The following is a 6000-nucleotide window of genomic DNA, read 5'->3' on the forward strand; positions in this document are numbered from 1 at the left end:
CTTTATAGACAGAGTTTCGCTCCTGTTGCCCAGGCTGGAGTGCAATGGTGCGATCTCGGCTCACAGCAACCTCCACCTCCTGGGTTCAAGCAATTCTCCTGCCTCAGCCTCCCAAGTAGCTGGGATTACAGGTGCCCACCATGCCCGGTTTCTTTTTCTTTCTTTCTTTCTTTCTTTTTTTAGTAGAGACAGGGTTTCACCACATGGACCAGGCTGGTCTTGAACTCCTGACCTTAGATGATCCACCCGTCTCAGCCTCCCAAAGTGCTGGAATTACAAGCATGAGCCACTGCGCCCAGCCTTTTCTTTAGTCTTCCTAACGAGAATAGTAACCAACCATCTGTAAAGAGAAAGAGAAAACCAAGATTAGGGCATAATAAGCAGTAACCAGTAGTTTGTCCCTGGGGAGGGGGATGTGGATGGGGTGTTTGGAAACTAGGACTTCTCTTTTTTTTTTTTCTACATTGTTTTCCCCCTCAAGCACAGGTTACTTTTATAACAAAAGAAAAATTGAAATGTTTCCTTCTAAACTGAAATGAGAAAACTTACAAGAGTGACAGAGAGATTTTAATTCCTTTTGATCTGAATAAAGAGAGCTATAAGCACTAAAAGAAGTTTAATATGAAGTAAGCTCCTCAGTGTGATGCTGCATTTTTTTTATATGATGCATTTGTATCCACCCTTCATCCAATTCATGATCCATGAACTGTAAACATATCAGTATCTGGCAGGGAAACCCTGGGCTTATAAAAGGAACCTGGCCTCCTTATTTCAGGCTGAGAGCAGGGATTGAGAGAAGATCTGAGATCTCCCAGTGGCATATAGCACAAAGAATGCAAAGGTTATGCTAGAAATACTGTTATTTGGTGTCTATCTTTTCAGACAATAGGAAATAATTGAACTGGAAAAATGACTAAACATTGATAAGGACAAATCAATTTTGCAAATGCTTAGATTCTCTAAATAAATTCATGTCACTGCATGCTGTGCACATTAGGTCCCAGAGCAGTTAGAGATTGGAAGTAAACCACATATTGATATTTGAGGAATCTTACAGAACAAGAGCTACTCAACGTGTTGTGACAAGCAAAGACCATCCCAATTTTTCAAGTTTCTGCAAACCATACACCAATCAGCTTGATCTTATCTTAGAAAAAGACTTTAGAATAAACCGTTCAGATGATCTTTTGTGAATGCCAAAAAATAAAACATGGTACCACTTAGACCAACCCATGTAAAATAACTTTTTATTTTTGCTAGATTCATTGATAAATGAAATTCAGTATAAAGTGAATCTGGATTTCAGCAGAGCATTTCAAAAGGACTCTCATCATAGCTTATGAAAAGATTGCAGAAATGTGGATTCAATTCAGTGACAATTTGCCAAGACATGTTTTATTCTAATGTCACCGTCTTACTTTATCCAATAATAATAAGCACTTGATCCGGAATTCAAACCGAGGCCCTGGATAAGAGATGGGCTAGAGGGGCAGATAGGCAGACAGTTTGGGGCAGATTCACTGTACAGTCTTTTCTGCAGATACTCAGAGCATCTAGAGGTTGCTAGGAGGAGATAGTATTGTTAACTTGGACTCAAACTAATGAGCCATACTTCTGAAGCTGATATTAAACCTGAACCTGAAGAATTCCCTCTTCCAGACAGTGGCAGTCAGGACATCATTATGGCTGCAGTAGAAATCTGAACTTAAAAACAGGCATTCAAAAGCAGGAACATACCGGGCGCGGGGGTTCATGCCTGTAATCCCAGCATTTTGGGAGGCTGAGGCAGGCAGGATCACCTGAGGTCAGAAGTTCAAGACCAGCCTGGCCAACATGGTGAAACCCTGTCTCTACTGCAAATACAAAAATTAGCCAGGCATGGTGGTGGATGCCTGTAGTTCCAGCGACTCAGGAGGCTGAGGCAGGAGAATCGCTTGAACCTGGGAGGTGGAGGTTGCAATTAGCCGAGATCGCACCATTGCACTCCAGGCTGGGTGACAAGAGCAAAATTCAGTCAAAAAAAAAAAAAGCAGGAACAGAGGATATCAATACAGGGACCAGAAAACCTTTCAGCAGTGGTAGAGGTAGCCCCTACAGGAGGACAAATGCTACCTCACTAAGTAGGGACTTAGACATTCAAATACCAGCACATTTCCTCTTCAGGGCGGAGATCTCTGTAATCCCAGCACTTTGGAGGCTGAGGCAGGCAGATCACGAGTTCAGGAGATCGAGAACATCCTGGCTAACACAGAGAAACCCCGTCTCTACTAAAAATACAAAAAATTAGCCAGCCGTGGTGGCAGGCACCTGTAGTCCCAGCTACTCGGGAGGCTGAGGCAGGAGAATGGCGTGAACCTGGGAGGCGGAACTTGCAGTGAGCGGTGATCTCGCCACTGCACTCCAGCATGGGTGACAGAGCGAGACTCTGTCTCAAAAACAAACAAACAAACAAACAAACAAAAGAATAGTATTTAATTATATCATCAGGCAGACATGACCTGGAAAATATGGACTATACTCAAAAGAAGAGGATGGCTATTCCCTATCCTGTACTGGCTAACAGATAATTTGATCGTGAGTTAGGCTCTGATCATGCCCCTTTTAAAGGAATATTGAATAATTGGAAAGTCTTCCGAGTATAGCAAGTATCCTGAGAATAGGACTGGAATTCAAGTCACATAATGAAAAAAGATGGTATCCAGTGATAATTATCCCAGAGAAAAGAAGATCTTTGGGGGAAGGGAAAGACTTAGTGTCTGTAAACATAGCAATACCTGTCTGCAGAAGATGGATTAGATGTGTCCTGTGTGGCCTTATAGGGTCAAGAAACCAGACCACCAATTTAAGCAAAAATAAGTGAAAAGTCATTCCTGGAGCTGACTAGAGAGACACATGTTTTCTTGAGAAGTTGAGTGCCCTATTCTCTGGAGACAGGAAAACACAGACTCAAAAAAACTAATAGGGATGTCACAGAATGCTTGTGTAAATAAATGGGTAATTTGATCAACTGATATGCAAGATTCCTTAAGTCAGTAAGGATTTATGAAGGCATGTCTCATGCCTGTAACCCAGCACTTTGGGAGGCTGAGGCAGGAAGACCACTTGAGGTCAGGAGTTTGAGACCAGCCTTGGCTAACATGGTGAAACCCCATCTCTAGTAAAAATACAAAAATTAGCCAGGTGTGGTGGCATGCGCTTAAAATCCCAGCTACTTGGGAGGCTGAGACTGCAGCTGCAGAAGTGCTTGAACCCAGGAGGCGGAGGCTGCAGCGAGCCAAGATTGCACCATTGCACTCCAGCCTGGGCGACAGTGAGACTCTGTCTCAAAAAAAAAAGGACTTATGAAAGTAATGATCATACAAATTCTGACCATTGTCCTGAATTTTAACCAAGGTACCCGTCAGAGTAGGAAACCTACGTCTCAGAGTGGTTTTGCCATTACCAAAGCCATTCTTGACTTCAGTTGTTTTCAAAGTTTACACCATCCGATTTAACTGCCATTATCCTTTCCATTGACTGTTTTCATCAGTTTCCAGGCAATTCCACCCATTTATTTGTGGGTCACTGTCTTTCTTTTCTCCTCTAGGCCTGTCTCTTTTTTTTAGTGAATTCAACTTCCATAAGGACAATTCATCCAACATCTTGATCTCTCAGTTCCTTGACCTCTTCACCAGCCATGAGTTTTCCCCTTCCTCCATCCCAGTCACTCATTACCAGAATAATTTCCTGATCCTCATCATCACAAAAATGGAACCAGATGAGAAACTAACCAGAGTATTTCTTTCCATAAGATTTATTACACTTAGTTAACAACTTCCTGCCAAACCATCCTTCAGAGCTAAAGGGAATACCATATACAGTAATAAGGAAAGGATGTTTCCTTCTCAAAGACAGGAATTGTTGCAAAACTGACATATTTAAAACCCCAGAGGAAAAAAAATGTATTCTTAGATTTGGGGAAACTTGTCCCTACATAGAAAGCCTCCAGGTGATTCTAGCCCATAGCCATTTGGATATTTCCAACTGAAGTCCAAGACATCTCAGATTGTAGACAAGCTCTCCCTGCTGTGCACTGGCCGAATTCCTGACCCACAGAATCCACGAGCATATTGGAAACTGGAGAAAGGAAAATTCTTGCTATGCAGTGGTGGAAAGTACTCTGTCACCCGCAGTTTTGAGGCAAAAGCAGAAAAGTTCCTGATGAACTGAGTGAACTAAGGAAATTTCCAACTAAAGTCTTGAAGGTGTTCTTTGATTTCTTCTTGCTGACTATAATAAAACGTGAGAAGAGAAAGATAAATTGAGAGAAGGGCTGATTAAAAAAAAAAGGATCCTGGACAGTATTGTTTGTTTTGAAAATTCTCAGCCTCTCCAATGGCAAATAATGCTAAAGTTTAAAAATGACTTCTAAGCAAATATCAAAATGAAGACAATGCCAGAGAAATTCAGATATACCAGAAATCATGCCCTAAAGATAAAGCTAACATGTGACTATAAGATTTTTTGTTAAGATCTGAGAAAGTGAAAAATTAGAAAATAATTTCATTTCAAAAATGAAAAATTGGGAACAGCTACATACAAAAGCCCCTCTAAAGATATTAAGCGAGGCTGGGCGCAGTGGCTCACGCCTGTAATCTCAGCACTTTCAGAGGCTAAGGCGGGTGGATCACAAGGTCAGGAGATCAAGACCAGCCTGGCCAATATGGTGAAATCCCCTATCTACTAAAAAATACAAAAATTAGCCGGGCATGGTGGTGGGCGCCTGTAGTCCCAGCTACTCGGGAGGCTGAGGCAGGAGAATCGCTTGAAACTGGGAGGCGGAGGTTGCAGTGAGCCAAGGCCGCTGCCACTGCACTCCAGCCTGGGTGACAGAGTGAGACTCTGTCTCCAAAAAAAAAAAAAAAAAATTAAGTGAGAATCTCACAGACACTCTCAGATAAATCAAAGAGGCTTCCAGGAAACTTAAGGGCATTGTCCTCAGCTATTAAATCAGGGGTCCGAGTGTTTATCTCTAGATGATCTATGGTAGTAACTTTTGTCTAATAGAGTAAACTCCAAGAAGATTCACAGGAGAACCACAAATTTTTTCTAAAAGTTAGATATACAAACAAATTGCCAGCTTGAACAGAGGCATGTCTCACGTGGTGGCAGGCAAGAGAAGAGAGCTAGTGCAGGGAAACTCCCCATTTTTAAAACCATCAGATCTCGTGAGATTCATTCACTATCACGAGAACAGTGTAGGAAAGATCCACCCCCATAATTCAATCACCTCCCATTCGTTTCCTCCCATGACACATGGGAACTGTGGGAGTTACACTTCAAGATGAGATTTGGGTGAGGACACAGTCAAACCATGTCATAAGGTTAGGCTGTAAAGGAACGGCAACTTTATACATATATATATATACACATATATATATATATGTGTATATATATATATATATTTTATACTTTAAGTCCTAGGGTACATGTGCACAACATGCAGGTTTGTTACATATGTATACACGTGCCATGTTGGTGTGCTGCACCCATTAACTCGTCATTTACATTAGGTATATCTCCTAACGCTATCCCTCCCCCCTCCCCCCACCCCACAACAGGCCCCGGTGTGTGATGTTCCCCTTCCGGTGTCCAAGTGTTCTCATTGTTCAATTCCCACCTTTCTCTTCGCTTCCTCTGGGAGAATCCAGATGTTGTGCCATCAGCCAGAGTATGGAGAAGCCCATGAGGCAATGAACTGATATCTCTGGCTAGCAGTTGGTGCGAACCAGTGGCCTTCCAGTGTCCACATAAATGAGCTTGGAAGTGAATCCTTCCCTAGTTGAGCCATGAGATGACCGCAGCCCCAGCCAATACCTCACCAACCATCTCATAAAAGACCCCAAGCTGTAGGTATCTAGCTAAGCCACATCTAGTTTTCTAACCCACAGAAACAGTGAAATAATAAACTTTGTTGTTTCAGCCACTAAGTTTTTAGATAATTGTTATGCAACAATAGGT

Source organism: Pongo abelii, chromosome 19 (genome assembly GCF_028885655.2).
Source record: "Pongo abelii isolate AG06213 chromosome 19, NHGRI_mPonAbe1-v2.0_pri, whole genome shotgun sequence".
Classification (NCBI taxonomy): domain Eukaryota; kingdom Metazoa; phylum Chordata; class Mammalia; order Primates; family Hominidae; genus Pongo; species Pongo abelii.